Source organism: Muntiacus reevesi, chromosome 15, assembly GCF_963930625.1.
Source record: "Muntiacus reevesi chromosome 15, mMunRee1.1, whole genome shotgun sequence".
Lineage (NCBI taxonomy): Eukaryota > Metazoa > Chordata > Mammalia > Artiodactyla > Cervidae > Muntiacus > Muntiacus reevesi.
This window is the reverse complement of record NC_089263.1, coordinates 1366337-1393254: the sequence shown is the minus strand read 5'-3', so window position 1 is coordinate 1393254 and position 26918 is coordinate 1366337. Positions and strand designations below refer to the sequence as shown.

At 52.4% G+C, this 26918-nt stretch overlaps 1 long non-coding RNA gene, 9 other non-coding genes and 2 pseudogenes across 15 annotated transcripts in view; all 12 read right to left on the bottom strand.

The window, feature by feature from the left end:
• The window catches only part of LOC136147401 (uncharacterized), a 41541-nt gene extending 31275 nt beyond the window's left edge, over nt 1–10266 (bottom strand). For 2 of the 6 annotated variants that reach the window (XR_010659178.1, XR_010659183.1), the window contains exons 1-3: nt 10119–10266; nt 7612–7761; nt 6694–6843 (exon numbers count right to left, since the gene is read on the bottom strand). This is a non-coding gene — a long non-coding RNA (uncharacterized lncRNA). Of the gene's footprint in view, nt 1–6693; nt 6844–7611; nt 7762–9675; nt 10029–10118 lie in introns of all 6 variants that reach the window. The other 4 variants (XR_010659180.1, XR_010659182.1, XR_010659181.1 and 1 more) reach the window with 4 other exon arrangements.
• LOC136147649 (small nucleolar RNA SNORD116) lies at nt 1383–1463 on the bottom strand (annotated as a pseudogene).
• Nucleotides 3840–3927, bottom strand: LOC136147644 (small nucleolar RNA SNORD116; annotated as a pseudogene).
• Nucleotides 6362–6451, bottom strand: LOC136147648 (small nucleolar RNA SNORD116). Its single transcript, XR_010659309.1, has one exon. It is a non-coding gene; the product is annotated as a small nucleolar RNA SNORD116 (small nucleolar RNA).
• On the bottom strand, nt 7292–7383 carry LOC136147570 (small nucleolar RNA SNORD116). Its single transcript, XR_010659236.1, has one exon. It is a non-coding gene; the product is annotated as a small nucleolar RNA SNORD116 (small nucleolar RNA).
• On the bottom strand, nt 9786–9877 carry LOC136147568 (small nucleolar RNA SNORD116). The gene has a single exon (XR_010659234.1). It is a non-coding gene; the product is annotated as a small nucleolar RNA SNORD116 (small nucleolar RNA).
• Nucleotides 10267–12329: 2063 nt separating the features above from the next.
• On the bottom strand, nt 12330–12423 carry LOC136147643 (small nucleolar RNA SNORD116). Its single transcript, XR_010659305.1, has one exon. It is a non-coding gene; the product is annotated as a small nucleolar RNA SNORD116 (small nucleolar RNA).
• A 2688-nt stretch (nt 12424–15111) lies between these two features.
• LOC136147646 (small nucleolar RNA SNORD116) lies at nt 15112–15205 on the bottom strand. Its single transcript, XR_010659307.1, has one exon. It is a non-coding gene; the product is annotated as a small nucleolar RNA SNORD116 (small nucleolar RNA).
• Nucleotides 15206–17355: 2150 nt separating this feature from the next.
• LOC136147573 (small nucleolar RNA SNORD116) lies at nt 17356–17448 on the bottom strand. Its single transcript, XR_010659239.1, has one exon. It is a non-coding gene; the product is annotated as a small nucleolar RNA SNORD116 (small nucleolar RNA).
• A 2624-nt stretch (nt 17449–20072) lies between these two features.
• LOC136147637 (small nucleolar RNA SNORD116) lies at nt 20073–20165 on the bottom strand. Its single transcript, XR_010659300.1, has one exon. It is a non-coding gene; the product is annotated as a small nucleolar RNA SNORD116 (small nucleolar RNA).
• Nucleotides 20166–22789: 2624 nt separating this feature from the next.
• On the bottom strand, nt 22790–22882 carry LOC136147636 (small nucleolar RNA SNORD116). The gene has a single exon (XR_010659299.1). It is a non-coding gene; the product is annotated as a small nucleolar RNA SNORD116 (small nucleolar RNA).
• Nucleotides 22883–25506: 2624 nt separating this feature from the next.
• On the bottom strand, nt 25507–25599 carry LOC136147635 (small nucleolar RNA SNORD116). Its single transcript, XR_010659298.1, has one exon. It is a non-coding gene; the product is annotated as a small nucleolar RNA SNORD116 (small nucleolar RNA).
• Between the last annotated feature and the right edge of the window lie 1319 nt (nt 25600–26918).

The window sequence follows — 26918 nt, the reverse complement described above, 5'->3', positions numbered from 1 at the left end:
ACAGAACCTTGCAAATTCATAAACCAGGAAAATCACTGTCCACACCAGAGATACCATGAGACCCGGGTCCTCAAGGACCAATGTGACACCAACAGCTATTCCACAACATAACCCAGCAAACAGCTGCAAGCTCTGAATCCACCATGACTTCTCTGGCCTGAGGTCTGGTATTCCAGGGATCATAGGTTTGATGCACCAGCCGATGGCATGACAAAATGATGCTCATAACAGATAGCCTCTCCTTGGAAGCTGACTCCCCTGTTTCCACAGGATCCAGTCTAATGACCTCCAGGAAAGAGCTCCAAACCTAAGAGAAGGCTAGGTGGGCTGGGTATAGAAATGACCCTGTAATGTCCTGAGGAACATCTTTATATCATCAACACAGGGAGAACCTGGCCAGACATGGATAAAACAAACACCCGCCTCATAATTGGCCTCCATGCCAAGACATGATACAATGCCTTGATGCCAACCACTTGCTGCCACAAAGATCCATCACAAAGCAGTCAATCAAAGGAGAAGCCAACTAGGGGATGGGTACATGAATCTGCACCCTCAGTGCTTCCTGAAACTGGCTTAAAACGTACCTGAAAGCAACCCAAAGAGTTCAAGGAACCCTACAGACTTGCCAGTTCATCCACAAAGCATTTCACCTAGGGGTTCATGCACAATTCCTATGGCATTTCTCACTCTCTTTGCCATTCTCTGTCCTTAGTATCTACCCACCTCAGATCAAAGTGCCAGACCCTCTCCTCTACACAGAATTTTGATTTCTTCAAAAATTCTGTTAGACATTTTCCAGGCCCAACCTCTCAAGCCCAGTGCCTGCCCCCACCCCCCACCTCGCCCCACCACACACACACACACACACACACACAAGGGGGATGTGATGTGAGGAGGGGTTGTCAGCTTGGCTCACATCCCATGGATGGTGGTCTGTTGATTTGCTAAGATCATCAGGAAAAACCTTCTAACATTCATCCCATCTCCGCACAGAACATGACAGAGAAGCCCGGCCTGCGCAGGGCTCCTGCCTGACCCTGTGTGTAAAGACGAAGGCATCCTCCAGGATAAGGCAATGACCTGGCAGAGGCCTGAAGAGCTCAACGGCAGGCCAGAGACCCTAAAAGGCTCCCACTTCCCTTAGCACCTGCACTCTCACCCGTGGAAGAAGAACACAGACCTGGCTAGCCTCCTGCATCCAGGGATGACACACTCTCCCTAGCCATCCCCCAGGGATGGGAGTCCCAGACTTTTCCCCCAAAGGCTCCTCTTCCCACAAGAAAGTCATCACCCTCAACTTGCACAAAGTGGCTGCTGATGGCCAAGGGGGCAAATGCAATGTGACACCCTGTCTATGTTCCCTGTGGGAGCCACATTTAGGACCCCAGTTCTGATGAGGAGACAGTAGAGGCTTTTCACACTCACCAGGGTATGCCTTTTTTTGGAGTCATCATCAGTTTAAGCATGTGCTCAGACTCTGGACCTATGGCCTCCACCCTGAGATGGCCAGGGAACTCAATCACATCAGCATTCAGGACCCATCACCCAGTCATGGGGGAGGTAGTGCAGTCAAGCTTCAGGCCATCAGAGCTCGCATGTCCCAGGGAAAGCCCAGAATGTGATGGTGCAGCTCCAGCTCACAAAGGTCCAGGCCAAACCAGTAGGTTCCCACGAAGAAGTACCACTTACCACCATTAGCATTCCACCATTACCCCATGGGCTTATGCCAACATGCCTCCAGGGGCTCCCCTGCCTGACCTCACCTGGCCTGATGTCATGGAATATGGGAAGGATACCACACTGATGGTTTTGATCCCTGGGGACTCCACCTGAATTGAAGCAAGAATTTACATACACACTTGAAGAACATGCATAGGTTCATGAAGAACATGTACAGGAAAAAGGGGCAATGCCACCTGGAATACTGGGCTCTCTCTTGCCTCTGTTTTATATCCTGCCCCTTGTCTGTGTAGCAGGAGTCAAATGTGAACGCACTGGGGCAAGGACACTTTCAGAGTGGGTAACTATCAGGCCAAAGAAAGCCACTGGTCCATCACATCCCTGGTTTTGGGCCCTCCAATTCCATTCCTGAATACTGTACCTGCTGACACAGCTTAAAGGTGTAATTCTTGAACCTCTTGACATACCCAGGAAAACTGGGCCCACCCTGCCAATCTAACAGCCACTGACACTCTGGGGAAACACTCAATCTTGGCACCTACTTTGCTCACAATGGACCTGCCAACAGGGCAACAAGGGAACTGGGAGCTTACATGAGAAAGCGGCACTTGCCTGAAAGTGGGGTCCACAATGCAAAGTGGCTCCTTGGGCCCCGCAACAGAGTCCCTGAGGCACAGCTGAACTGACTCTGGGGGACTCAAGAGTGCACTTACTTCCTGGAATACAGCCAAGGTAGAGGCCCTTAAGTTGGAAAACATGCAAAGCTACTCCAAAACCCAAAGTTACAGAGCTAGACACTTTATATCAACTGGGACACTCACCGTGAAGCTTTGAAATTTCTTTAGCCAGGAATATCACAGCCGTAACTCAGAGACATACTGAGACCCGGGTCCTCCAGGAACAATGTGACACCCATAGCCATGCCATGAGAAAATCCAACAAACAGTTGTGACCTCACTGTGACAATCCTCACTGGACTGAGGCCAGGCATGCCAGAGACCATGAGCTCACTGTATCAGCTGGTGGCATGTCAAGATGACCCATCCCCCAGACAGCCTCTCCTGCCCCTAAATCTGCAATCTCTCCTTATCAGCCAACTCCCCTGTTCCTACAAGGTCCCGCCCAATGACCTCTGGGAAGAACTCTAACCTTTAGGGAAGGCTAGGAGGGCTGGGTAGAAAAAAATTTAGGATGGCTTAAGAAACAACTTCACAAGGTCAACACAGAGAAAATGTAGCCAGACGGGGACCTCATGCCTCATAATCAGCACACAGGTCAAGACATGATACAATACTACAATAACAAACATTCAGCACCGTGAAGACACAAAGTGAAGGAAGTTAATCAAAAAGAGGCCAAATAGGGCACAGTCCCTGACTATTATTTCCCTAGGCCTTCCAGACACTGAGCACAAATGCACTGAAGGCAACCAAAAGAGCCCAGGGAGCCCTCTAGACTCGTGACACCTCCACTCACCAGTCCAGCCATGGGTTCACTGCTCATTCCACACACATTCACCACCCTCTCACCTTTCAACTGCCCCGAAATACACCTGCCTCAGAGTCTCCCATTAACACAGAATATTTATTACCTCAAAACATTTTCCAGGCCCACCCTCCCAACACTCATGTTCACTCACATACAAGTGGGGCACAACCCAAAAAGGGGACATAGGCTTGGACAACGTGCTGGGAACAGTGACTGATGTCCTCCAACCATCAGGAGAAACTTACTCTGTATCCTTTCTCTTCAGAAGAAGATGACATAGAAGACCGACATAGAAGACCAACCTAGGCGAGGACTCCTGTTCTGACTCTGAGTGTAAAGATTATGGCTTCCTCTAAGAGACAAGGCAACAACTGAGCGGAGGCATGAACACAGTGGCAGCCCAGAGGCTCTCAAACAACTCCTGCATCCTCTGCTATCTCACCCTCACCTGCAGCAGGAGACCACAATCCTGACTGGGCTCATAAACCCAGATCAGACATGCTGTCTACAGCCATTCAAAGAGGATGGGAGACCCAGGCTCCTTTCCCAATGACTCCTCTTCCCATGAGAAGGCTGTCACCCTCAACTTACACAGTGAAGCTGCTGAAGCACAAGGAAGCAAATGCAACTTGGCATTCTCTCTATTTTCCCTGTGGGAACCACACACTGGAACTTAATTCCAATGAGACCATAGGGACTGCTCACTCATTTTGTTTAGATTTCCAAGGAATGCATTTGTGGGAGTCAACACAATCCTACCATGTGCTCAGACACTGGATGTGGAAAGTTGTGGCTTCTATCTTAGGACTGTAGGCGAGCCCAATCACATCAGCATTTGGGGCCGCCCAGAGCCAAGACAAGGGTAGGAATTGTAGTCAAGCCTCAGGCCATGGGACTTGAATGCCAGAGAGTAAGCACAGAAGGTAAGGGTGCAACCCCAGCACCCAGAGGCCTGTAGACAAACCACTAGGTTTTGGGAAAGAATTGCGATTTACAACCATGGGTGTTCTACCTGTATCCCCATGGGCTGCATGTCCACTCAGATATGGGGGATCACTAATTTCACCTGGTCTCACCTCCACAAGCCAAGTGTCACAGAATATGCAAAAGGTTACCTGTTGCAATGGTATTCCAAGTTGGTGACTCAAATTAACTTGAGGCAAGAAAATATCCGCAGGCTTGAAGAATAGCAACAGGCACATAGCAGACAGAGGCAATGCTCACAGGAGAGTTGAGATTCATACTGCCATCTATGACTCAATTGCTGCAACTCTGTTTCATGTGTCAGAAGCCAAAAATGAATGCATTGCTACAGGGAAAAATTCAGTGTCAAGAGGCCAACAAGACAAAGTGCCAATGTTCTGTCAACTCTCTGGTCTCATATACACTCTTCTCTGCAAATACACTCCTCTTACCATCACTGACAGCACAATGTAAAGATAATCTCTAAGAATCCCCAACTCACCCTCAGGGAAAGGAGGCCACCTTGTCTGAATTACCACTGTCCCTCCAGGAAAACAAACACACTCTTGGCACCTACTCCGCTCACAATGGTCTCACCACCATGGGGAAGGAACAAAGGTATTTGAGAGCTTGCACAAGAATAAGGCCCTCCTTTGACAGGAAGGTTATCCATGAAATTATTTCTTGGACTGTGCAACAAAGGGGCTCCATAGTACAGCTGTGAACAATCTGGGTGGCACATGAGTGTACTTGCTTCCTGGACTACAGCCGTGCTACAAGCATTTAGCTTCAAATATACAAAAAGCTATAGGCCATTGGAACCATTCTGAAATGCAAAGATGTGGGGCTCCACCATTTACAGCACTTAAGTTGCTCATCGTGATGTACTGCACTTTTTAAGGCAGTAACATCACTACAATGGCCCTGGAGACAACACAAGACCCAGGTGATCCATGACCATCCTGACAGCACAAGCCATGACATGACAGGATTCAGAAACAGCCGTGGTTGCTGAACCCACGATGATGTCTCTGGCTTGCGGCTAGGAACGCAAGAGACCACAGTGTTGCTGCACCAGCAGGCCACGAAACAAAGAGACCACTGTGCCAGAAAGCCTCTCCTGTCCTTAAGACAGCCCCTGCTTATGTGGGCAACTGACTCCTCTGTTTCTATCGGGTCCAGCCCACTGAATTTCAGTGAAACTTGGGAAAGGATAGGTGGGCTGGATATAGGAATGACATGTGAATGTCCCAAGGCACACCTTATGCCATGCACACAGGGAGAACACGGTAAGATGGACAGAAAACATCCCCTTTGCCTCATAATTGGCCACCAGGACAGGACAGGACAGGATACCAACCACTTGCAGATCTGGAGTTCTACCACAAAGGAAACCAATTATGGGAGAGGAAAACTTGGATGGTCCATAAATCTGCCACTGTTGTCCTTCCTAATACTCATTCCAAATGCACTTAAGGAAACACAAAGAGTCCATGAAACCTGACTGAAAAATTTATCCATCCACCTGCTTACTCACCCATTGGTTCAACCACCATTCTGGGCATATTTCCTGCTGTCCAAGCTTTCCTCACTTCCTGCCAACCACCCGCATCAGGGAAACATGCTGGACCTTCCCATCAACATAGGATTCTGATTTCCTTGGAAAGGCACTAAGGCACCTTCCAGATTCAGCCTCCTAACACCTGTGCACACTCATACACGAAACAAAAGAAACAATACAAGAAGGGTCCATCAGCTTGCCCAAACTCCTGGACACTATGCTCATTTACTTCTTCAAATATCAGGACAAAACTATGTAGCATCCTATTCCCCCGGAGAACATGAAAGAGAAGTTTGGCTGAGGCCACAACTCCCATTCTGAATCTGAACAAAAACAATTTGTTTTCTCCAGGGGACTAGGCAATGGGCAGGCAGAGGCCTGATGAACTCAATGTCAGCCCAGAGGCCCACAAATGGCTTTCACTTTCTCTGCCACGGCACTTTCACCCACAGCAAAAGACAACAGCTTTGGCTAGTCTTGTGCAACCAGGGACAATACATGGTCTCTACCTGTCCCCTGAGGATGGGAGATGCAGGCCCTTTTCCCCATGGCTCGCCTACACACCACAAGGTTGTCACTCTCAGCTTCCACGCTGTTGCCGCTGATGCCCCAGGGAGCAAAGGCAATATGACCCTGTCCATTCCATCCCTCTGGAAGCCACATGCTGGACCTTAGTTCCAAAGAGAACATGATAAGGATTGATAATTCATTTCGTCAGATTTTCAAGGTTGCCTTTGTGGGAATCATCATCCATCTAAGTGCATGTGCTCAGATGCTGAATGAGCAAAGTCGGGACCTCTACCCCGGGAAAGCCAACAATCTCAATCACTTCAGCAGCTGGAACTGCACAGATCACAGCCAAGAGGCAGGAACTAAAGCCAAGCTGTGGGCCATGGGACCTTGCGTGCCCCAGGCAAAGTACAAAGGTGAAAAAGCAGACACCACACCCAGAGCCCTATGGCCAAACCACCAGGTTTACGTGAAGAAGGGCCACTTACAGCCATTGGTATTCCACCTGGACCACCACGGGCCGTGTGTCCAGTGGCCTGTGGTGGCTCATAGGCCTCAACTTTCCAGGCTGGGAGTCATGGAATATGTAACGGGTCCCCCGGTGCCAATGGTCTTCCATTCTGGGCCACTCAATCTGGCTTGAGGCAAGAAAAAACATGCAAGCATGAGGAAGAGAGACAGGCATATGAGGGAAAGAGGCAAGGCCCCCAGGAGCATTGCCCTCACACTTGCATCTACCATTCGATTGCTGCACCTTAATCTGGTATGTCAGAAGCCAAACATGAATGTGTTGGCATGTGGATTGCTTCAGATTCAAGGGGCCATCAGGACAAAGAGCAACAACCTGTCAACTCCCTGGTCTTGGGCCCTGCAATTCCTTTCCCCATGCCATCCCCACCAACACAGCTTAAGGATGTCCTCCATGAATTCCCAAGATGTCCTCAGGGGAACAGGGACCCCTTGGTCTAATAGCCACTGCTGTTCCAGAGGAACACACCCACTCTAGGCACCGAGTCTGCTCACAAAGAGCATGCCAGTGGGGAAAGGAAAAAAGTTTCTGAGGGTTTCCTCTGGAAGCCACGCGCTGGACCTCAGTTCCGATGAGGAGATGGTAGGGATGGATCACTCATTTTGTTCAGATTTCCAAGGAATGCATTTGTAGGAGTCATCATCGATCCAAGCACGTGTGCTCAGGAGCTGCATGAGCAAAGTCGCCACCTCCGTCCCAGGAAGGTCAGTGAGCTTAATCATGTCAGCATTCGGGAGTGCACAGATTGCAGACATGTGTCAGGAACTACAGCCAAGCCTTGCATGCCCCAGGGAAACCCCAGAAGGTGAGGGTGTGAATACCATGCCCAGATCCCTGGGGCCAAACCACTAGGTTTCCTCAAAGAAAGGCTGCTTACCGCCATGGTTGTTCCATCTGTACACTCAAGGGCCACTTGTCCAGTTACCTCTGGGGATTCGTGAGACTCATCTCGAGAGGCTGGGTGTCATGGAATACACAACAGGCAACCTGTTGCCAACAGTCTTCCATCTCGGGCCACTCAACCTGGCTTGGGGCGAGAAAACACATGCATGCGTGAGGGAGAGCACCAGGTGTACGGGGGAAAGAGGCAAGGCCTCCGGGAGCATTGCCAATCATTCTGGCATCTACCATTCAATTGCTGCAATAAGGTGTGCTGTGTAGGCAGCCAAAGAGGGATGTGTTGGTGCATGGATACATTTAGAAACAAGGGGCCATCAGGACAAAGAGTGCCAATCTGCCAACTGCCTGGTCTCAGGCCTGCAATTCCACTCCACGTACCGTCGCCGCCAACACAATTTAAGGATGTCCCCCAAGAACCCCAAGACTCCCCTCAGGTGAATGTGGTCCCCTTCGCCTAACAGCCATTGACATTTCAGGGAAACACACCCACTCTTGGCACCTATTCTGCTTACAATGGACTCACCAGCATGGGAAAGAATAAAGAGTACCTGAGGGCCTCCATGACATTAAACCCCTTCTCTGGTATGGAGCATATCCACAAAAAGAAGGCTCTTTCAGCCCCATGACAAAAGCCCCCAGTGGACTCAGCCCAGTTGACACATGAGCATGCTTGCTTCTTGGTCAACAGCCATGCTAGAAGCCCTTCCTTGAACAACACAAAGAGCTACAGGCCATTGGAGCCATTCCAAAGCACAAAGATGCTGGGGCTCCATCCTTCAGAGCAACTGGGTCACTTGTCATGCCACTTTGTTCTTTTTGAGCCAGTAACATCACTGCCATGAGCCCAGACACAATATGAAACTCAGGTCATCCACGACCATCCTGAAACACCAGTCATGACACCACAGAACCCAGCAAAGAGGCACAATGATTGAACCCACATGACGCCTTTGGCCACAGGATGGCAGGAGAGCACAGCCTTGCTGCTAAGCACCACGCCAGAGAGCTCCTCCTGCGCTTAAAACTGTAGCCACTCATGTGGGCAGCTGACTCCCCTATTTCCACAGGGAGAAAATTTCTTCCCCTTCCCCTATTTCTTCCCCTGCCCCCTAATTTCTGGGAAGAGCACCTAAACTTGGGCAAGGATAGGTGGGGTGGGTATAGAAATGACACTGGGATGTCCTGAGGTACAAATTCACTCCATGCACATGGGAAGAGCATGGCAAGATGGACAGAAAACATCCCCTCTGCTTCATATGACTCTCAGGCCAGGACAAGATACAACGCCACCTGGGGAACCACTCATGGCTCCAGAGGTTTGCAGCAAAGGAAACCAATCACAGGAGAGGCCAACTGTTTGGTGATCCATGAACCTGTGAACTTGCCACCACAGTCCTTCCCCACACTCACTCCAGCTGAACCTGAAGGCAACCCAGAATTCAGGGAACTTGACTGACTTGCCGATCCATCCACCTGCCCATCCATTCATGGGTTCCACCACCACTTGAGGTACATTTCACACTCTCCAAGCTTTGCTCTCCCCTGGCAACTGCCCACCTGAGGACAATGTGCAGGTCCCTCCTGTTGACTCAGGACTTTCATCCTTGGAAATGCCGTAATGCATCTGCAAGGCTCACCCTCCTAACACTAGTGCCCACTCACATACCAACCAAAGAAACAATCAGATGAGGGGCCATCAGCTTGGTCCAAATTCTGGACACTCTGCCCAATGATCTCCTCTGACTATCAGGAGAAAACTATGCAGCATCCCATCCCCCAGAAGAATATGACATAGAAACTTGGCCGAAGCCATGACTCCTTTCCTGACCATGAGTGAAAACACAATCAGGCAAAGGCAGTGTGGCTAACAAACTCAATGGCAGTCCAGATGCTCTCAAAAGGCTTCCACTTCTCTGCTACCAATAGAATAATACATGCCAAGAGACAAAAGCCTTGGCTAGCCTCATGCAACCAGAGATGACTCGTGGTCCCTAGCCATATCCTGAGGTTGGGAGGTGAGGGCATCTTCCTCATGGCTCACCTCTGTACCACAAGGCCGTCACCCTCAGCTTGCACACTGTGGCTGCTGATGCCCCAGGGAGCAAATACAATGTGACCCTGGCCCTTTGATCCTACTGGAAATCACGTGCTGGACCTCAGTTCCGATGAGGAGACGGTAGGGATGGCTCACTCATTTTGTTCAGATTTCCAAGGAATGCATTTGTAAGAGTCATCATCGATCCAAGCACGTGTGCCCAGGAGCTGCATGAGCAGTCGCCACCTCTATCCCAGGAAGGCCAGTGAGCTCAATCAGGTCAGCATTTGGGACTGCACAGATTGCAGCCATGGGGCAGGAACTGCAGCCAAGCCTTGCACCCTGGGATTTTGCATACCCTAGGGAAATCCCAGAAGGTGAGAGTGCAGATCCCATGCCCAGATCACTGGGGCCAAACCACTAGGTTTCCTCGAATAAGGACCACTTACCTCCATGGGTTTTCCATCTGTATACCCAAGGGCTGCAAGCCCAATGGCCCCAGGGGGCTCATGCTCCTTGTCTCACCAGGCTGGGATTCATGGAATATGTGACGGGTTCCCTGCTGACAATGGTCTTCTATCCTGGGCAACTCAATCTGGCTTGAGGTAAGAAAACACATACATGCATGAGGAAGAGCAACAGGTATACAGGGGAAAGAGGCAAGGCCTCCAGTATTGCTGCCCTCATTCTTGAATCTACTATTCAACTGCTGCGCCTCAGCCTGGTGTGTCAGAAGCCAAATATGAATGCATTCACACATGGATACCTCCAGAGTCAAGGGGCCATCAGGACAAATAGCACCCATCTGCCAACTCCCTGGCCTCAGGCCCTGCAATTTCTCTTCTTTTGCCTTTTCCACTGAAAGTTTAAGGATGTCCCCCAAGAACCCTGGAGACACCCTGAGGGGAACAGAACCCCCTTGGCCTAATAGCCACTGCACTTCCAGGAAAACATATCCACTCTTGGCACCTATTGTGCTCACGAGGAATGGACTTGCCAGCACGGGGAAGGATAAAAGGTACCTGAGGGCTTCCATGATAATAAGCCCCTTTTCTGACAAGTTGCATATCCACAAAAAAAGGCTCTTTCAGCCCTGCAACAGAGAGGTCCCAATGGACACCTGCACTCAGCCTGGTTGACACATGAGGGTGCAGGATTCCGAGCTAACAGCCATGCCAGAAGAACTTCCTTGAAAAGCACAAAGAGTTACAGATCATTGCAGACATTCTGAAGGGCAGAGATGCTGGGGTTCCACCCTTTACAGCAACTGGGCCACTGGTATGCTGACGTTCTATTTGTAAGGCAGCAATATCAATGCCATAAATCCAGATACAACATGAGACTCAGGTTGTCCATGACCATCCGGACAACATCAGCCATGCCATGACAGAATCCAGCAAAGAGGCGTGATGAATGAATCCATATGACACCTCTGGCCAGAGGCCAGGAACACAGGAGAGCACAGCCTCCCTGCACCAAACGATAAAATGAGCCCCTGCAGGCCTCCCTGCAGGCCAAATGACAAAATGAGCCCCACACCAGACAGCCTCTCCTGCCCCTACAACTGCCCACTTATGTGGGCCGCCAACTCCCCTGTTTTCCACAGAATTCTGTCCCTGATTTCTGGGAAGAGCCCCTAAACTCAGGCAAGGAAAGGTGGGCTGGATTTACAAATGACAGTGGGATATCCTAAGGCACAACTTCATGCCAAACACAAGCAGAGAAATAGGTGGGATGGACAGAAATATCCTATCTTCCTCATACTCGATACCCTGGCCAGGACAAGATATGACACCAGACTGGAAACCACTCCCGGCTCCAGAGGTCTGCCTCAAAGGGCCTATCACGGGAGAGGCCAACTCTTGGATGGTCCGTGAACCTATGAACCTGCCACCGTGGTGCTTCCCCACATTCACTCCAACCTTAACTGAAGGTAACACCGACTTCAGGGAACCTAACTGAGTCACTGATCCATTCACTTACCCATCCACCCATGGGTTCCACCACCATTCGAGGTACATTTCACACTCCCCAAGCTTTGCTCTGCCCTAGCATCTCCACCCCCACTCCCTCAGGGCAACGTGCAGATCCCTCCCATCGACACAGGATTTCCATCCTCAGAAATGCTCTAAGGCATCTGCCAGGCTCAGTCTCCCAACACCAGTGCTCATTCAGACAACAACCAAAGAAACGGTCAGAAGAGGGGCCATCAGCTTGGCCCACCTGCTGGGTGCTCTGACCATTGATCTCCTCTGAATGTCAGGAGAAAATCTGCGGCATGCCTTCCTGGAGGAAAAAATGACATTGAAGCCAGCTGAGGCCAAAACTGCTGTATGAATCATGAATGAAAAATCTTGGCTTTTCTCCAGAGCACCAGGCAACAAGCAGCAGGGGGGGTCAGTGAAACTCAATGGCAGATCAGATGCTTCAAATGGCTTCAATTACCTCTGATAACTGCACACACATCATAACAGAGGACAACATCCCAGGCTGGATTATTGAAGCCAGAGACAAACTGAAGTCATTTATAAGGGCCACCGAAAGAAAGATGACAACCAAATGAAGGGGACCCAGGTACTGTATGCATGTGTATGACCAAGTCTAAGCTGGCCCTAACTGATAACTAGCCCCAACCCTAGCGTCATGGGAGGCATCGTGCTAGAGCTCAGTGTCCATGAGGAGATGGTAGTGAGTTCTCACTCATTTTGTTCAGATTTTCCAAGGAATGCATATTAAAGTTGTCATCACTGATCCAAGCATGTGCTGCTTCGCTGCATACCTCAGCAGGGCAGGCACGGCTGCTCCAAGAAGGAGCCAATGATCTGGGAGTCCTCTAGGAGCTGGGAGAATTCAGAGCCCCCAGGCTTCTTGGCAAGAGGAAAAGTCCATTCACACTTACAGGTACTCAGGCAATCCCAGTAAACCCTAAATCCATGACACATTTTGAGGCAGGGGAAGGTATACCATCCTTAGTGATCCAAAAGACAGAAACTGCAAGCTGTTCCTGCCACACTTCTCACAGGACTCTCTTGCACCTTCATTCACAGAATCACAGGCAGGGATTCTTCTAAGTGACAGTCATACCTGGCAACTTCTCCTGACAAGTCGAAGGAAAGCACAAGCATGCTTCAAATGTGTACCCGGGTTCTCGATGAACAATATTGGTATCCACGGTTCCCTGGGGGAAAGCCTGCATCTGCTTCTAAACTGCCTCGACCCCTCATGTCTGACTGGATACCTACCTATAGCACAAAGGTAGGAAATTATCTTAAAGTTCCTATCGGTGTCTGTCTGACTATGTGTGCGTGGCAGGGGATTTGATGTGGGTCTGAGTGTGTGTGTTTCAGTGTACCAAGAAGAATGGGCCTCAAGACTCTGGGTGTGCCTCTGAAACTTCTTCTGGGTGTCTCCAGGACTCAGGGTACCACTGCAAAGGCCTTGGTGTCTTAACACGCATGTCTTCACCATAGAGCCCTGACCTCCTGCTGTCCAACAAAATGGCAGATGACACCTGCCACTGTCCATAAGCCCCATGCAAAATTTCATCCTGAGGAGCTGTTGAAATAGGGCATGGGCTCGTGATCTCTGTGACCCATACCCTATCACCATGAACATGAACCTGACTGCCCAAGGTCACCTTGCAGAGCAACTGTGTGAATGCCATGTACCATGAGACATGCCAGCTAAAACTACAGCTCAAGTGTCCATGGTCACAAGACCCACCTCCTCCTGGATCAAGGAAACTTTCCCCAAGAAGGTCAAAAGTATTGGGAACATGACCCTGGGGCAGATATGGCCCATTCCCTAAAAGGGCAAAATAATTCAGGGCATGAGCCACTTCCTGCTCAGTGAGTCTAATCACTCTCCGAACTCCGCCGGAAAGTGCAAGATGGGACCTGGTCTTCCTCAGGTACCAGGATTCATGGGTCACTCCCGCAGAAACTGGGCCCTTTTGCCAGCTAGATAATGCTCAGATCCATAGCCTCCAGGGCCCTGGGAACCAACCACATCCAGGAAAAACTCCTAAAATAAAGCGATTCCTGCAACTTGAACTCCTCCATCCACCCCCAGTGCGACTCACCCACATCAGAAGCCTCCAGGTCTTCTGCTCACAAAGGGATATTTAGCACTCAGAAGACCAACAGGAAGAAGGTGGTTTTTGATTACGGTGACACCATGCCATTCTGCCCAGCATCCCTTCTCTGCTACACAAAATAATCAAGTGTTCACAGAACACCAAGCCTGCTTTCAAGAAGACTTGAGAAGAACTTCCAGGGAAAGACCTTTGTTATGTGAAGTTTCCCACAACAGTGCCAGGGAAGTAAGTCACTTGCTACATCATGGAGGAAGCCTTGGTATGCCAACCAAAGATGAATCTCTAAAAACCACAGGACTCCAAGGTTGAATACTTCTCTGCCACGGTGGTGAACAACTGGGTGCCATCTGGGCAGTCCAGCTGGCCCCACCTTTAGGAATTTATAGACCTTGCAAATTGCAGGTCAAAAGGAAAAACAATGTGCAAAGATCTCATTTCTGCCCACACTAGCTGGCTGCGAGGCCTCAGTAAGTGGAATTCTTCAAGGCACCAAAGATACGCTTTGTGAGTCCTTCTTCTGGCAGTGGGCCACCAAGGCCACAAAGGTCACCTATCACCAAGCCTGCCAGGCACCAAAATGCCCTCTCCTCTATACCCAGCCAAGGGCAGCTCCAAAAGGACCACAGTATGGCACAATGAAACCACGACAACAGTGCCTGCAGCCTCACTGGACAGACCATCCCAGGAAATCACATTGCACTTTTCCTCACCTGCACAACCAATTCTGCTCTAGACCTCTGGCCAACCTGCAGGAGGAATGCAGGCTGGGACCACTGCACAGTCCACGGCAGCCTCGAAGACACAAGCACGTGACAGAAGATGCAACAGAGGAACTGCTAAGGACAGAAACGAGGTCTACTGCCTTTCAACCCTGCCACCATTTGACTAGGTCCCTGCAAACAATACAGCCCACAGGGCACTCAGAAATCCCACCAACCCAAAGGGTCTCAACAGCTAGGACCTCAGATCTGACCTGAGGCTCCAATAAGAAACTACAGAATCTTCCTCACTTTGGCTTCCACGTCAGCACAGCCCTAACTAGTGCACTTGCAGCAGGAACAGGGACAAAATGCACACTGTCAAGCCAAGGGCTCAACAGGGCTAGGCCAGGATCTACTCTGACTCCTAGCATCACAGGTGAGGCTAGACATCTCCCGTGAACTTCAGTGGCATTGATCTCAGATCTTGCACTCCAGGAAAACCGCATGAACATCTTAAACAGCCCACACTCAGAGGGAGCCTTGCAAACGGTGATGATCCTGGTGCTCTATGCATATATGTGACACAGTAAAAGCAGCCTTTACTGCTAATGAAAACACACTTAGCCCCAGGAGAGGCAATGTGCTATAACTCACTGTCGGTGAGGAAACAGTATTGAATTCTGACTCATTTTGTTCAGATGTTCCCAAGGAATGCATATGAGAGTGCTGTCATAGATACGAGCACATGCTGGCTCGCTGCCCACCTCAGAAGGGCAGGTAGGGCCAATCTCAGGAGGAGCCAGTGACCTGGGAGTCCTTCAACAGCCAGGGGAATTCAGAGCCCTAAGGCTTCTCTGCAGAATGGTTCTTCCATACACACAACTACTCAGGCAGTCCCAGGAAACCCTAAATCCATGAAACATCTTGTGGTAAGAGAAGGGTGCCATCCTCAGTGATTCAAAAAGCAGTGACAGGAACCTGGGCCCGTCAGCTTCTCGCCAGACTCCCTTGCACCTCGAGGTCCTGTCTCACATGCATGGCTCCTTGTCTTGGGTGGCAGATAGTCATACCTGAGAACTTCTCCTGACAAGTGGAGAGAAAGCAAAGGAACACTTCAGATGTGTGCCCAAGTTCTCATTGAACAGTGATGATGCCCAAGGTTCCTAGGGAAGGCCTTTATCTGCTTAGCCAAATGTATTGATCCCCTACCTAGGACTGGATAAATATGTGAGCATGAGTGCAGCAAAAGAATTCAGGGCATGAGCCTCTTCCTGTTCAATGAGTCCAATTACTCTTCAGGTATCCAATGGTAAGAGAAAGATAAGAGGTGCTCAATCTCAGGTACCAACATCCAGGTGTCACTCCCACAGAAACGGGGCCCCTTGCCCAGCCAGAATAGGTTAAGATTCACAGGGTGCAGGCCACTTGGTACTGACCAGACTCTATGGGAAAAACTCCCATAATGCAGGGCTTGGTCCAAATTGAACATTTCTGCTCCAAACAGCGAATCACCCAAATCAGAAACCTCCAGGGGCTCTGTTCACACAGAGACAACCAGCACCCAAAAACAGGAAAAAGTGGGCTTTGACTAGGGTGACATCAAACCATTCTGCCTGGCACCTCGTGCCCGCCACACAAGACCACCAAGAGCTCACAGATTACTAAGGTGGCTTCCAGGAAGACATCAGAACACCTGCCAGGGGAAGACCTTGGATGTAGCAGGTCTCCTGCCACAGTGCCAGGGGAGCCTCTGACAGGGGAGCTTCTGCCGTCTATATTAAGGTAGCCTTGGTAAGCCAACCAGTGACCAATCTCTACCACAAACAGAGGCCGTCAAGATTCATAATTCACTGCTAGGGGAGCGAATTCCTGGGTGGATTGGAGCTGACTAGCAGGACACAAACTTTAAGAAATCACACACCTTGCAAATTCCAGGACGAGGGGCCAAATGGGGGCCAAGGAGAATGTATACACACCACATTACCACCAACAGGGGTGGCGCGGAAGACGCAGTAAGTGCAAATTTTCAAGGCATCAAAACACGAAATAAGAGTTCCTCTTCTGGCATCGGACCATCAAGGTCAAAAAGGTAACAATCACTAAACCTCCCAGGCACAAGCAATGCCCTCTCTTCTGTATGCAGCTGAGGGCAGCTTCAAAACGACCAGAGTAAGTACCACTAAAAACACAACGACAGATCCCGGCAGCCTCTGCGGAAATAATATCCAAGGAAATCACACTGTGCTTTTCCTCACTTGCACAACCACTCTTCCTTGGGCCTCTGGTCAACCTGCAGGAGGAATGCAGGCCTGTCACCACAACACAGATCAAGGCACCCTCCAAGACTCAAGCATGTGACAGGAATTTCAATTCAGGAACTGACAAGGGCAGAAATGAGGCCTATAAACTTTCACAACTGACAGCGCTCCCCTAGGTCTCTGCAGCAGCCCAAGCCCACAGGGTACTCAGCAATCTCGCAGACTCAAAGGGCCGCAATGGCGACGGCCTCAGATCTCACCTGGGGCTCCAATCAGAGACCACGGAAGCTTCCTTGCATCAGAATCCACATTACGAGAGCCCCAGTGAGCACACTTGCAGCAGGAACCAGGACAAAATGCACCGTTCTCAACGAAGAGTTCACTATCCCATGCCAGGATCTACTGCGACACATACCACCACAGGACAAGCCGGATGCCTCGTCTGCCACTCAGTGCCCTTCACCATGGACCACATATTCCAAGAAGGCCGGTCGAACATCTGTACACGGCCCACCCTCAGATGAGAGCCTCGCAACTGCTGGTGACCTGGCTCCCCGATGCATCTGTGTGACAGTCAGAGAAGCCCTCTTGCTAAACTATCCACCCTTAAGCCCATGGAAGGCAACGAGCTGGATCTCAGTTTCGATGAAGAGACGGTAGTGAGTTCTCACTCATGTTGTTCAGATTTTCCAAGGAATGCATGAGAGGGTGTCATCATCGATCCGAGCACGAGCTGGCTCGCTCCCCACCTACACAGGGCAGGCAGCACCGATCCCAGGAGGAGCCAGTGACCTGGGAGTCCTTCAGCAGCCAGGGAAACTCAGAGCCCCCAGGCTTCTCAGCAAGAGGAACGGACCGACCATACGTACAGCCACTCAGGCAGTGCCAGGAAACCTGAAATTCACGACACGTCTTGGGGCAGGAGAAGCCGTACCGTGCTCGGTGATCCAAAAACAACTGGGCCGCCGCACTTCTTGCCGGACTCCCTTGCACCTCGAGCCACTGCCTCATGGGCGGGCCTTCGTCTCCTGGGTGATGGACAGCCATATCTGGCAACTGCGCCTGACAAGGGGACAGAAAGCACAGAAACACTTGAGGTGTCTACTTGGTCTCTCACTGAGTAACACTGATGCAGGTGTTTCATTGGGGGAAGGCCTGTATCTGCAACCCAACTACACTGATCACTTACAGACAACTGGTTACCTACCTTTGAAAAGAGCGCAGCAAATTAGGCTCAAGGTCATCAGGGGGTCTTTCTGACTCAGCATGCATGGGTGGCAGGGGATTCCAGGTGGCCTTGAGGGCCTGTGTCCCGGTGTACCAACAAGAATGCACTCTCGGCAATTTGGCTCTGTGTCCAGAAATAGGTCCGGGTAGCCAAGTCTCACAGCCCGCATGGAAAGGCCCTGCCGTCTGAACACGCATGCCGTCTTCATGGAGCCCTGACCTCCTGTCCTCCCACGAAATGGGGGATGACACCTGGCATCTTCCTTCAGCCCCATGCAAAATTTCACTGAGGGGCTGTTGACATAGGCTCTAGGCTCCCAGTCTCCATGACCCATGATCTCTGGCCAAAGCACAGAGACCTGACCGCCCAAGGCCACCTTGCGGAGCGTCTGTGTGAATGCCACGGACCCTGAGACTGTAGCTACTACTACAGCTCAGGGGTCCTTGTCACAAGGGTCACCTCCACCCGAAACAGAAAAATTTCCCAGACGACTACACAGTACGGTGAACTTGGCACTAGGGCAGATACGGCCCAGCGCACCCTCGGATAGGAAGAGAAATCAAGGCATGCGTCTCTTCCTGCCAGTCAGTCCAATCACTGGGCGGCCTCTGCCCGAAAGTGAGGATGGGACCCGGACTTCCTCAGGTACCAGGATCCAGGGCTCACTCCCACAGAAAGAGGACCCCTTTCCTGGCTAGATTATCCTCAGATCTACACGCTGCAGGGACCAGGTTACTGACCACACCCTAGAGAAAGCTGCCATAATGCAGGGCGTGGTTCACATTGAACTGCTCCTGCCTCAAGGGTCTCTCACCCAAATCTGAGGCGTCCAAGGCCTCGGCACACACAGGGCCAATCAGCAAGCAGGAAGACCCACAGGATGAAGGTTGGCAAAATGACCAAGTGCATACACATCACTAAGGATGCTTTCATGTATTCTTCAGAAGACCTGTCAGGGGAAGACCTTGGATGCCACAGGTCTCTGCCGTAGCGCCATGGGAGCTGCTGGCTCCTACAGTGAGGCACCGTGGGGATGCCAACCAATGACCCATCTCTTCCAGAACCGCGGGCCTCCAAGGTTGATGCTTCATTGCCAGGGGGGCGAACACATTTCTGCGCTCAGGGCCGGCAGAGTGGCCCCAACCTTAGGGAACCTGGGTAATTCCAGGCCCAGGGGACAAATGGCGACCAAGGGGCATGTGAGCACAACACAGAACAACCCACAGGGCTGGTTGCTTGGCCTCTGTTACTGCAACTCTTCAAGGCACCAAAGAAACCCTTGGGGAGTCCTTCTACTGGCAGCAGGCCACCAAGGACACAAAGGTCACCTATCACCGAGCCTCCCAAGCACCAGCAATGCCCTCTCCTCTGTACCCAGCTGACGGCAGCGCCAAAAGGACCACACTATATCACTGAAAACAGAACGACAGTGCCTGCAGCCTCAGCAGTCATAACATCCCAGCAAATCACACTGCGCTTTTCCTCACCTGCACAACCATTCTTCTCTGGGCCTCTGGTCAACCTGCAGGAGCAATGCAGGCCTGTCACCACGACACAGTACATGGCGCCCTCCAAGACTCAAGCAGGTGACAGGACTTGCAATTCAGGAACTGCCAAGGGCAGAAAGGAGGACTATTAACTTTCACAACTGCCACCGTTCCCCTAGGTCTCTGCAGCCGCTGCAGCCCACAGGGTACTCAGCAATCTCGCCGACCCAAAGGGCCGCAATGGCGACAGCCTCAGATCTCACCTGGGGCTCCAATCGGAGACCACGGAAGCTTCCTTGCATCAGAATCCACATCACGAGAGCCCCAGTGAGCACACTTGCAGCAGGAACCAGGACAAAATGCACCGTTCTCAACGAAGAGCTCACTGTCCCATGCCAGGATCTACTGCGACACCTACCACCCCCTGACAAGCCGGATGCCTCTTCTGCTCCTCAGTGCCCTTCACCATACCCCACATCCAAGAAGGCCGCTCGAACATCTGTACACGGCCCACCCTCAGATGGGAGCCTCGCAACTGCTGGTGACCTGGCTACCCCATGCATGTGTCTTACACCGTCAGAGAAGCCCTCTTGCTAACCTACCCACCCCTAAGCCCACGGAAGGCAACGTGCTGGACCTCAGTTTCGATGAGGAGACGGTAGTGAGTTCTCACTCATGTTGTTCAGATTTTCCAAGGAATGCATGAGAGGGTGTCGTCATCGATCCGAGCACGTGCTGGCTTGCTCCCCACCTCCACAGGGCAGGCAGCGCCACTCCCAGGAGGAGCCAGTGACCTGGGAGTCCTCCAGCAGCCGGGGCAACTCAGAGCCCCCAGGCTTCTCAGCAAGAGGAACGGTCCCTCCGTACATACAGCCACTCAGGCAGTGCCAGGAAACCTGAAATTCACGACACGTCTTGGGGCAGGAGAAGCCGTACCGTGCTCGGTGATCCAAAAACAACTGGGCCGCCGCACTTCTTGCCGGACTCCCTTGCACCTCGAGCCACTGCCTCATGGGCGGGCCTTCGTCTCCTGGGTGATGGACAGCCATATCTGGCAACTGCGCCTGACAAGGGGACAGAAAGCACAGAAACACTTGAGGTGTCTACTTGGTCTCTCACTGAGTAACACTGATGCAGGTGTTTCATTGGGGGAAGGCCTGTATCTGCAACCCAACTACACTGATCACTTACAGACAACTGGTTACCTACCTTTGAAAAGAGCGCAGCAAATTAGGCTCAAGGTCATCAGGGGGTCTTTCTGACTCAGCATGCATGGGTGGCAGGGGATTCCAGGTGGCCTTGAGGGCCTGTGTCCCGGTGTACCAACAAGAATGCACTCTCGGCAATTTGGCTCTGTGTCCAGAAATAGGTCCGGGTAGCCAAGTCTCACAGCCCGCATGGAAAGGCCCTGCCGTCTGAACACGCATGCCGTCTTCATGGAGCCCTGACCTCCTGTCCTCCCACGAAATGGGGGATGACACCTGGCATCTTCCTTCAGCCCCATGCAAAATTTCACTGAGGGGCTGTTGACATAGGCTCTAGGCTCCCAGTCTCCATGACCCATGATCTCTGGCCAAAGCACAGAGACCTGACCGCCCAAGGCCACCTTGCGGAGCGTCTGTGTGAATGCCACGGACCCTGAGACTGTAGCTACTACTACAGCTCAGGGGTCCTTGTCACAAGGGTCACCTCCACCCGAAACAGAAAAATTTCCCAGACGACTACACAGTACGGTGAACTTGGCACTAGGGCAGATACGGCCCAGCGCACCCTCGGATAGGAAGAGAAATCAAGGCATGCGTCTCTTCCTGCCAGTCAGTCCAATCACTGGGCGGCCTCTGCCCGAAAGTGAGGATGGGACCCGGACTTCCTCAGGTACCAGGATCCAGGGCTCACTCCCACAGAAAGAGGACCCCTTTCCTGGCTAGATTATCCTCAGATCTACACGCTGCAGGGACCAGGTTACTGACCACACCCTAGAGAAAGCTGCCATAATGCAGGGCGTGGTTCACATTGAACTGCTCCTGCCTCAAGGGTCTCTCACCCAAATCTGAGGCGTCCAAGGCCTCGGCACACACAGGGCCAATCAGCAAGCAGGAAGACCCACAGGATGAAGGTTGGCAAAATGACCAAGTGCATACACATCACTAAGGATGCTTTCATGTATTCTTCAGAAGACCTGTCAGGGGAAGACCTTGGATGCCACAGGTCTCTGCCGTAGCGCCATGGGAGCTGCTGGCTCCTACAGTGAGGCACCGTGGGGATGCCAACCAATGACCCATCTCTTCCAGAACCGCGGGCCTCCAAGGTTGATGCTTCATTGCCAGGGGGGCGAACACATTTCTGCGCTCAGGGCCGGCAGAGTGGCCCCAACCTTAGGGAACCTGGGTAATTCCAGGCCCAGGGGACAAATGGCGACCAAGGGGCATGTGAGCACAACACAGAACAACCCACAGGGCTGGTTGCTTGGCCTCTGTTACTGCAACTCTTCAAGGCACCAAAGAAACCCTTGGGGAGTCCTTCTACTGGCAGCAGGCCACCAAGGACACAAAGGTCACCTATCACCGAGCCTCCCAAGCACCAGCAATGCCCTCTCCTCTGTACCCAGCTGACGGCAGCGCCAAAAGGACCACACTATATCAGTGAAAACAGAACGACAGTGCCTGCAGCCTCAGCAGTCATAACATCCCAGCAAATCACACTGCGCTTTTCCTCACCTGCACAACCATTCTTCTCTGGGCCTCTGGTCAACCTGCAGGAGCAATGCAGGCCTGTCACCACGACACAGTACATGGCGCCCTCCAAGACTCAAGCAGGTGACAGGACTTGCAATTCAGGAACTGCCAAGGGCAGAAAGGAGGACTATTAACTTTCACAACTGCCACCGTTCCCCTAGGTCTCTGCAGCCGCTGCAGCCCACAGGGTACTCAGCAATCTCGCCGACCCAAAGGGCCGCAATGGCGACGGCCTCAGATCTCACCTGGGGCTCCAATTGGAGACCACGGAAGCTTCCTTGCATCAGAATCCACATCACGAGAGCCCCAGTGAGCACACTTGCAGCAGGAACCAGGACAAAATGCACCGTTCTCAACGAAGAGCTCACTGTCCCATGCCAGGATCTACTGCGACACCTACCACCCCCTGACAAGCCGGATGCCTCTTCTGCTCCTCAGTGCCCTTCACCATACCCCACATCCAAGAAGGCCGCTCGAACATCTGTACACGGCCCACCCTCAGATGGGAGCCTCGCAACTGCTGGTGACCTGGCTACCCCATGCATGTGTCTTACACCGTCAGAGAAGCCCTCTTGCTAACCTACCCACCCCTAAGCCCACGGAAGGCAACGTGCTGGACCTCAGTTTCGATGAGGAGACGGTAGTGAGTTCTCACTCATGTTGTTCAGATTTTCCAAGGAATGCATGAGAGGGTGTCGTCATCGATCCGAGCACGTGCTGGCTTGCTCCCCACCTCCACAGGGCAGGCAGCGCCACTCCCAGGAGGAGCCAGTGACCTGGGAGTCCTCCAGCAGCCGGGGCAACTCAGAGCCCCCAGGCTTCTCAGCAAGAGGAACGGTCCCTCCGTACATACAGCCACTCAGGCAGTGCCAGGAAACCTGAAATTCACGACACGTCTTGGGGCAGGAGAAGCCGTACCGTGCTCGGTGATCCAAAAACAACTGGGCCGCCGCACTTCTTGCCGGACTCCCTTGCACCTCGAGCCACTGCCTCATGGGCGGGCCTTCGTCTCCTGGGTGATGGACAGCCATATCTGGCAACTGCGCCTGACAAGGGGACAGAAAGCACAGAAACACTTGAGGTGTCTACTTGGTCTCTCACTGAGTAACACTGATGCAGGTGTTTCATTGGGGGAAGGCCTGTATCTGCAACCCAACTACACTGATCACTTACAGACAACTGGTTACCTACCTTTGAAAAGAGCGCAGCAAATTAGGCTCAAGGTCATCAGGGGGTCTTTCTGACTCAGCATGCATGGGTGGCAGGGGATTCCAGGTGGCCTTGAGGGCCTGTGTCCCGGTGTACCAACAAGAATGCACTCTCGGCAATTTGGCTCTGTGTCCAGAAATAGGTCCGGGTAGCCAAGTCTCACAGCCCGCATGGAAAGGCCCTGCCGTCTGAACACGCATGCCGTCTTCATGGAGCCCTGACCTCCTGTCCTCCCACGAAATGGGGGATGACACCTGGCATCTTCCTTCAGCCCCATGCAAAATTTCACTGAGGGGCTGTTGACATAGGCTCTAGGCTCCCAGTCTCCATGACCCATGATCTCTGGCCAAAGCACAGAGACCTGACCGCCCAAGGCCACCTTGCGGAGCGTCTGTGTGAATGCCACGGACCCTGAGACTGTAGCTACTACTACAGCTCAGGGGTCCTTGTCACAAGGGTCACCTCCACCCGAAACAGAAAAATTTCCCAGACGACTACACAGTACGGTGAACTTGGCACTAGGGCAGATACGGCCCAGCGCACCCTCGGATAGGAAGAGAAATCAAGGCATGCGTCTCTTCCTGCCAGTCAGTCCAATCACTGGGCGGCCTCTGCCCGAAAGTGAGGATGGGACCCGGACTTCCTCAGGTACCAGGATCCAGGGCTCACTCCCACAGAAAGAGGACCCCTTTCCTGGCTAGATTATCCTCAGATCTACACGCTGCAGGGACCAGGTTACTGACCACACCCTAGAGAAAGCTGCCATAATGCAGGGCGTGGTTCACATTGAACTGCTCCTGCCTCAAGGGTCTCTCACCCAAATCTGAGGCGTCCAAGGCCTCGGCACACACAGGGCCAATCAGCAAGCAGGAAGACCCACAGGATGAAGGTTGGCAAAATGACCAAGTGCATACACATCACTAAGGATGCTTTCATGTATTCTTCAGAAGACCTGTCAGGGGAAGACCTTGGATGCCACAGGTCTCTGCCGTAGCGCCATGGGAGCTGCTGGCTCCTACAGTGAGGCACCGTGGGGATGCCAACCAATGACCCATCTCTTCCAGAACCGCGGGCCTCCAAGGTTGATGCTTCATTGCCAGGGGGGCGAACACATTTCTGCGCTCAGGGCCGGCAGAGTGGCCCCAACCTTAGGGAACCTGGGTAATTCCAGGCCCAGGGGACAAATGGCGACCAAGGGGCATGTGAGCACAACACAGAACAACCCACAGGGCTGGTTGCTTGGCCTCTGTTACTGCAACTCTTCAAGGCACCAAAGAAACCCTTGGGGAGTCCTTCTACTGGCAGCAGGCCACCAAGGACACAAAGGTCACCTATCACCGAGCCTCCCAAGCACCAGCAATGCCCTCTCCTCTGTACCCAGCTGACGGCAGCGCCAAAAGGACCACACTATATCAGTGAAAACAGAACGACAGTGCCTGCAGCCTCAGCAGTCATAACATCCCAGCAAATCACACTGCGCTTTTCCTCACCTGCACAACCATTCTTCTCTGGGCCTCTGGTCAACCTGCAGGAGCAATGCAGGCCTGTCACCACGACACAGTACATGGCGCCCTCCAAGACTCAAGCAGGTGACAGGACTTGCAATTCAGGAACTGCCAAGGGCAGAAAGGAGGACTATTAACTTTCACAACTGCCACCGTTCCCCTAGGTCTCTGCAGCCGCTGCAGCCCACAGGGTACTCAGCAATCTCGCCGACCCAAAGGGCCGCAATGGCGACGGCCTCAGATCTCACCTGGGGCTCCAATCGGAGACCACGGAAGCTTCCTTGCATCAGAATCCACATCACGAGAGCCCCAGTGAGCACACTTGCAGCAGGAACCAGGACAAAATGCACCGTTCTCAACGAAGAGCTCACTGTCCCATGCCAGGATCTACTGCGACACCTACCACCCCCTGACAAGCCGGATGCCTCTTCTGCTCCTCAGTGCCCTTCACCATACCCCACATCCAAGAAGGCCGCTCGAACATCTGTACACGGCCCACCCTCAGATGGGAGCCTCGCAACTGCTGGTGACCTGGCTACCCCATGCATGTGTCTTACACCGTCAGAGAAGCCCTCTTGCTAACCTACCCACCCCTAAGCCCACGGAAGGCAACGTGCTGGACCTCAGTTTCGATGAGGAGACGGTAGTGAGTTCTCACTCATGTTGTTCAGATTTTCCAAGGAATGCATGAGAGGGTGTCGTCATCGATCCGAGCACGTGCTGGCTTGCTCCCCACCTCCACAGGGCAGGCAGCGCCACTCCCAGGAGGAGCCAGTGACCTGGGAGTCCTCCAGCAGCCGGGGCAACTCAGAGCCCCCAGGCTTCTCAGCAAGAGGAACGGTCCCTCCGTACATACAGCCACTCAGGCAGTGCCAGGAAACCTGAAATTCACGACACGTCTTGGGGCAGGAGAAGCCGTACCGTGCTCGGTGATCCAAAAACAACTGGGCCGCCGCACTTCTTGCCGGACTCCCTTGCACCTCGAGCCACTGCCTCATGGGCGGGCCTTCGTCTCCTGGGTGATGGACAGCCATATCTGGCAACTGCGCCTGACAAGGGGACAGAAAGCACAGAAACACTTGAGGTGTCTACTTGGTCTCTCACTGAGTAACACTGATGCAGGTGTTTCATTGGGGGAAGGCCTGTATCTGCAACCCAACTACACTGATCACTTACAGACAACTGGTTACCTACCTTTGAAAAGAGCGCAGCAAATTAGGCTCAAGGTCATCAGGGGGTCTTTCTGACTCAGCATGCATGGGTGGCAGGGGATTCCAGGTGGCCTTGAGGGCCTGTGTCCCGGTGTACCAACAAGAATGCACTCTCGGCAATTTGGCTCTGTGTCCAGAAATAGGTCCGGGTAGCCAAGTCTCACAGCCCGCATGGAAAGGCCCTGCCGTCTGAACACGCATGCCGTCTTCATGGAGCCCTGACCTCCTGTCCTCCCACGAAATGGGGGATGACACCTGGCATCTTCCTTCAGCCCCATGCAAAATTTCACTGAGGGGCTGTTGACATAGGCTCTAGGCTCCCAGTCTCCATGACCCATGATCTCTGGCCAAAGCACAGAGACCTGACCGCCCAAGGCCACCTTGCGGAGCGTCTGTGTGAATGCCACGGACCCTGAGACTGTAGCTACTACTACAGCTCAGGGGTCCTTGTCACAAGGGTCACCTCCACCCGAAACAGAAAAATTTCCCAGACGACTACACAGTACGGTGAACTTGGCACTAGGGCAGATACGGCCCAGCGCACCCTCGGATAGGAAGAGAAATCAAGGCATGCGTCTCTTCCTGCCAGTCAGTCCAATCACTGGGCGGCCTCTGCCCGAAAGTGAGGATGGGACCCGGACTTCCTCAGGTACCAGGATCCAGGGCTCACTCCCACAGAAAGAGGACCCCTTTCCTGGCTAGATTATCCTCAGATCTACACGCTGCAGGGACCAGGTTACTGACCACACCCTAGAGAAAGCTGCCATAATGCAGGGCGTGGTTCACATTGAACTGCTCCTGCCTCAAGGGTCTCTCACC